The sequence below is a fragment of the Tamandua tetradactyla genome, chromosome 17 (assembly GCF_023851605.1).
Source record: "Tamandua tetradactyla isolate mTamTet1 chromosome 17, mTamTet1.pri, whole genome shotgun sequence".
NCBI classification, from domain to species: Eukaryota; Metazoa; Chordata; class Mammalia; order Pilosa; family Myrmecophagidae; genus Tamandua; species Tamandua tetradactyla.
Genome location: NC_135343.1, coordinates 31,558,216 through 31,563,863, shown reverse-complemented (window position 1 = coordinate 31,563,863; position 5,648 = coordinate 31,558,216). Strand labels below are relative to the sequence as shown.

Below are 5,648 nucleotides of genomic sequence, written 5' to 3'. Positions count from 1 at the left end.
GGTGATACAATTTTACACTCCCATCAATGTACAGGAGTTCCAGTGGCTCCACATCCTGGACAGCATTTGTAGCTGTCAGTCTTTTTATTTTTAGCTTTTCTAATGGGCGTGTAATGGTTCTCCTTGGTGGTTTTAAAATTGCCTCACACTTTAAAGATAAGGCTCATTTGGTCATTTAAATGATGATTAATGATGTTGAGCATCTTTTCATATACTTATTAGCTATCATATATATTACTTTATAAGATGTCTGTTCAAGTCTTTTGCAAGGCTTAAAAATAAATTGGAATTTTATAACTGATTTGTGTTTTTTGTATACGCTGAGTATAAGACCCTTTGCAAATATATGTAGTAAAACTATTCTCTCCCATTTGTGACTTGCCATTTTGTTTTCCTAACGTTTTTTTTCAAAGAGCAGAAGTCTTTTTTTCATAAAATCAAATTATACTTTTTTTCATGAATAATTGTGTCCTGTCAAAGAAAGATTGCCTGACACAAGGTCATAAAGATTTATCTATATTTTCTTCTAGAACTTTTTAGTTGTAATTTTGGAGTACTATAATCCATTTTAAATTAGTTTTTGTATATGGTATGAGGTAAGGCTGGTGTTTTATTTTCCCCTTTTTGTATATCTAATTCTTCCCCTTTTTGTATATCTAATTTTTCTAGCACCATTTATTGAAGAGATCATCCATTTCCATTGAGTTAATTTGGTGTCTTCGTAAAAAATCAAATGACCACATATGTGTGGCTTTATTTGTAGATTCTCTTATAGATAGATATGATCTATATTTCTGTGTTAATGCCAATACCATATGTCCTTACTTATCTAGCCTTAATAGTAAAGCTTAAGTTGTGAAATCAGGTAGTATAAGTCCTCCAATGTTCCTCTTCAAAATGGTTGTGGCTTCTCTATTTCCTTTGCATTTCTATATAAATTGTATAATAAGTTTAATAAATTATCTCGAAAAAAAGAGCCCCTGATGTGATTTTGATGGTGACTATGGTGAATCTATAAATGAATTAGAAGATATTTGACATATAAACATAACTGATTGATGCAGAAAATGGTGTATTTCTCCTTTTCTTTAGATAGAGCTCTTTTCATTTACCTCTGCATTGTTTGTAGCACTCAGTATACAAATCTTGCACAAACTTAAATTAACCGCAATTATTTCATGATTTTGGAATTGTAAATTTTAGCTTCTTATATACAGACCTACAATTTATTTTTGTATATTGATCTCAAATCCTAAAACTTTCCTAAATTTACCTATTAGGCTTAGTAGCATTTTGGTACTTTCCTTAGGATTTGATGTATACACAATCAAGCAGTGTGTGAATAAAAAGTTTTACCTTTTTCTTTCAAATCTATATGCCTTTCAGGTTTACTTCTATGGGTGTGTATTTCTTTCATTTTGCCTTAATGCACTGATTATGACTCGCAATACAATGTGGAATATAAGTAATAAGAGTGGACATCCTCATCTAGTCCCAATCTTAGTTCAATAGTTGGGTGTTTTTAATCATTAAGCAAAATGTTATCTGTAGGGTTTTTTAATAGTTTTCTTAATGTTTGTATCATAAACAGATGTTGAATTTGATAAGGCATTTACTTGCATCTATTATATATAATATGGTATATAATACATAGATACATTTAGAGAGATGGTTATAGATATAGATGACTTACCTCTGATATTTATTTATTCTGATTATATGATGTTTTTAAATTGATATTTGAATGTTGAACTAGCCTCACACTTTAGAGATAAAGCTCATTTGGTCATTATGTATCATACACTTCATATATTGCTGTATTTGATTTGTTAACATTTTGTGGAGGAGAGTTGCATCTATGCTCTAAGGGATATTGACCAATAAATTTTTTTCTTAAAATGTCTTTGTCTTATTTTGGTATGAGAGGATCGGTGACCTAATAAGTTGTGTTGGAAAATGTTCCAACATCCTCTATTTTGTGTGAATTGGTGTAAATTTTTTCTTCATTAAATGATTAAGAAAATGAACCAGTGAAGTTTTCTTAGTCTGGAATATTTATTTGGGGAAGATTTTTAAATTATAAATTCAATTTCTTTAACACCTATATAATTATTTTCTCCTCTTTAGTCTAGTGTTTACTTTGGAAATTTTTACCTTTCAAAGAAATTGTCTCTTTCACATAGGTTGTCAACTTTAATAGATTAATTTTGTTTTTAATATTGTCTTATATCTTTAATAAATGTAGGATCTGTAAGGGTATCACCTTTTTCTTTCCTAATGTTGAAATTTTTGTTGATTATTCCAGCTAGAACCTCATCAATTTTATTGATCTTTTCAAAGAAGTACCTTGTGATTTTCTAAATTTAATCGTTTCTTTTCCTTTTTTATTTCATTGATTCCTGTTCTTATCTTTTATTTTTTTCCTTCCTACTTTGGGTCTAATTTTCTTTTCATTTCTACTGTTCTTTTTCTTTTTAATGTGGGAGTTCGTATTGCTTATTTAGATTTCTTATTCTAATGCAAGCATAAATTTCTTAAGGACTGCTTTAGGCTTCATCATATAAATTTTGATTTTTGGGTCAAAATTTCCTTGATAAGCTTCTTGTTTCATTTGCATATAGTTGGGATCTGTCCAATATCTTTTTAAAATTGTTTTCTTATTTAATTACATTGAGTTGAAAAAGCATATTGTGCATGATTTCAGTTCTGTTAAGTTTACTGAGGCTTGTTATATTGTCCAACATAGATTTTATCACTATGAATATTTTTTGTGCATTTGAAAAGAATGAGTATTCTGTCATTGTTAGTTTCTGTGTTCTATAAACATGTTAAAGTTGGTTGATAATGTTGGCTGATGGTCTTGTTCAATTCTTCTATATTTGTTCTATCAATTACTGAAAGAGGTATGTTGAAATCTCCAAATACATTTGTGGAATTATCTGTTTTCCCTCTCAGTTCTTTCAGCTTTTACTTCATTTATTTTGAAGCTGAGTTATTAGATACAGACACACTTATGATTGTTATATGATTTTGATTAATTGCCCTTTTTGTCGTTATGAAATACTCCTTTATATCTGATTGTATTTAATTCCTAAAGTCTACTTTGTTACTAATAAAACACCTCCATCTATATTTCCCTGTTGTCTTTTTAAGTGATTTCTTTAGGATTTATAATTTGTATCTTTAAATTATCACATTCTACTTTCAAATAATAGTATCCCATTCCATCTTTCTTTTTTTTTTTTTTGTATGCTCTATGGTGGGGTCACATTTCATTCTTTTTCCATGTGCATATCCCCTTATTGCAGCACCATTTGTTGAATTTTTATTTGGTTGTTTTTCTGTTTGTTTGCTTCTCTGTTAGGGGCAGTGCATGGACTGGGAATTGAACCCAGATATCCTGCATGACAGGCAGGAATTCTACCACTGAGCTATCCTTGCACCCCTATCCCACTTCATTTTAATGTGACAAACTTATACAGTCTACTTTTGTTTTCTCCTTCTGTCTTTTCTGCTATTGTTGCCATATAAAACTCTTTTACATATGTTTCAAACCCTAAATATATGGTTATTATTCTTCCTTAAACAGTCAATACCTCTAAAGCAATTTTGAAATGAAGAAAGCAACTTTTTTATTTAGCCACATATTAACTATTTTTCTTGTTCTTCATTCATTTGTTTAGATTGTTGTGTCCATAGCGTATTGCTTTCCTAATTCCTGGGAAAAAAAGCATCCTTTAATGTTTTTGTAGTGCACGTCTGTTGACACAAATTCTCCCTACTTTGGGTCTAAACGATATATTTATTTTTACTTTATTTCATAGGAGAATATATTGACTATACATGAAATTTTGAGTTAGCAATTCTTTTGTTTTCTTTCAGCACTTGAATCTTTTTTTTTTTTTTGTATGCTGTATAGTGGGGTCACATTTCGTTCTTTTTTCATGTCAGTATCCCATTATTGCAGCACTATATTTGTTGAATTTTTTGTTTGTTTGTTTTTGTTGGTTTCTTCTGGGAAGTTCATGGGCCGGGAATAAAACCCATGTCTCCTGCATGGCAAACAAGAATCCTACCACCGAACTACCCTTGCACTCCCATCGCATTGTTTTTAATAAGAAGTCTTCAATAGTTACATTTGTTTTTTTTTGTTTTTTTTTTATTTTTTTATTTTTTTATTAACGGAAAGAAAAAAGAAAGAAATTAACACAACATTTAGAAATCATACCATTCTACATATGCACTCAGTAATTCTTAACATCATCACATAGATGCATGATCATTGTTTCTTAGTACATTTGCATCGGTTTAGAGGAACTAGCAACACAACAGAAAAAGATATAAAATGTTAATATAAAGAAAAGAAATAAAAGTAGTAATAATAGTAAAAAACAACAACAACAAACAAACCAACAAGCAAACAAAAACAAAAAAAACCCTATAGCTCAGATGCAGCTTCATTCAGTATTTTAACATGATTACTTTACAATTAGGTATTATTGTGCTGTCCATACGACCCAGCAATACCATTGCTAGGTATCTACTCAAAGGACTTAAGGGCAAAGACACAAACGGACATTTGCACACCAATGTTTATAGCAGCGTTATTTACAATTGCAAAGAGATGGAAACAGCCAAAATCTCCATCAACAGAAGAGTGGCTAAACAAACTGTGGTATATACATACGATGGAATATTATGCACCTTTAAGACAAGATAAACTTATGAACCATGTAATAACATGGATGGACCTAGAGAATACTATGCTGAGTGAATCCAGCCAAAAACTAAAGGACAAATACTGTATGGTCCCACTGATGTGAACGGACATTCGAGAATAAACTTGAAATATGTCATTGGTAACAGAGTTCAGCAGGAGTTAGAAACAGGGTAAGACAATGGGTAATTGAAGCTGAAGGGATACATTTGTTTTGTATAAGGGTTTTTTATTTTTCCCTGGCTGCTTTTAAGATTTTCTCATTATTACTGTTTTTCAGCTATTTGATTATGATGGTTTTTTGGTGTGGTTTTCTTGTGTTTATCCTTCTTGGAGTTTATTGACCTTCCAGAATTAATAAGTTTATAATTATCATCAAGTTTGGAAAAAGTTTTATAGTTATCTCTTCAATTATTTCTCTGCCTTTATCTTTTTCCTCTTTCTAGTAATCCAGTAACATCTTTATTGGGTTATGTGCTATTTTCCCAAATATAACTGAAACTAAGCATTTATTCCAGTCCTCTTCTTTCTGCATTTTACTTTAGAGAATTTCTATAGCTTTGTCTTCAAGTTCACAGATCTTATCTTATACAGTATCTAATTTTCTATTAAATCCATCTGGTGAATTTTTCTTTACAGGTGGTGTACATTTAATTTCAGAATTCTATTTGGTTCTTTTTATTTCCTCCATTTATTTTCTCATTTGCTCCAATTTTCCTTTAAATATTTGAGCATATATGATGGTTATTTAAAAATACTTCTTTCTAATCCCATTATCTCTGCCATATCTTGGTCTGCTTATATTTACTGATTTTATCCTGTATCTGGGCCATTGTTTTCTTCTTCTTAACTTTTGTTTTGTTTTGTTTTGTTTGTTTGTAAGGCTGCTAAACATTAGGAATTTTATATTGTTTGGCTCCTGTGTTGAATT

The 5,648-nt window shown here is 30.2% G+C and overlaps 1 non-coding gene across 1 annotated transcript; it reads right to left on the bottom strand.

Moving 5' to 3' along the window:
- Positions 1 to 3,370: 3,370 nt before the first annotated feature.
- TRNAD-GUC (transfer RNA aspartic acid (anticodon GUC)) lies at positions 3,371 to 3,441 on the bottom strand. Its single transcript has one exon. It is a non-coding gene; the product is annotated as a tRNA-Asp (tRNA).
- Positions 3,442 to 5,648: the final 2,207 nt, after the last annotated feature.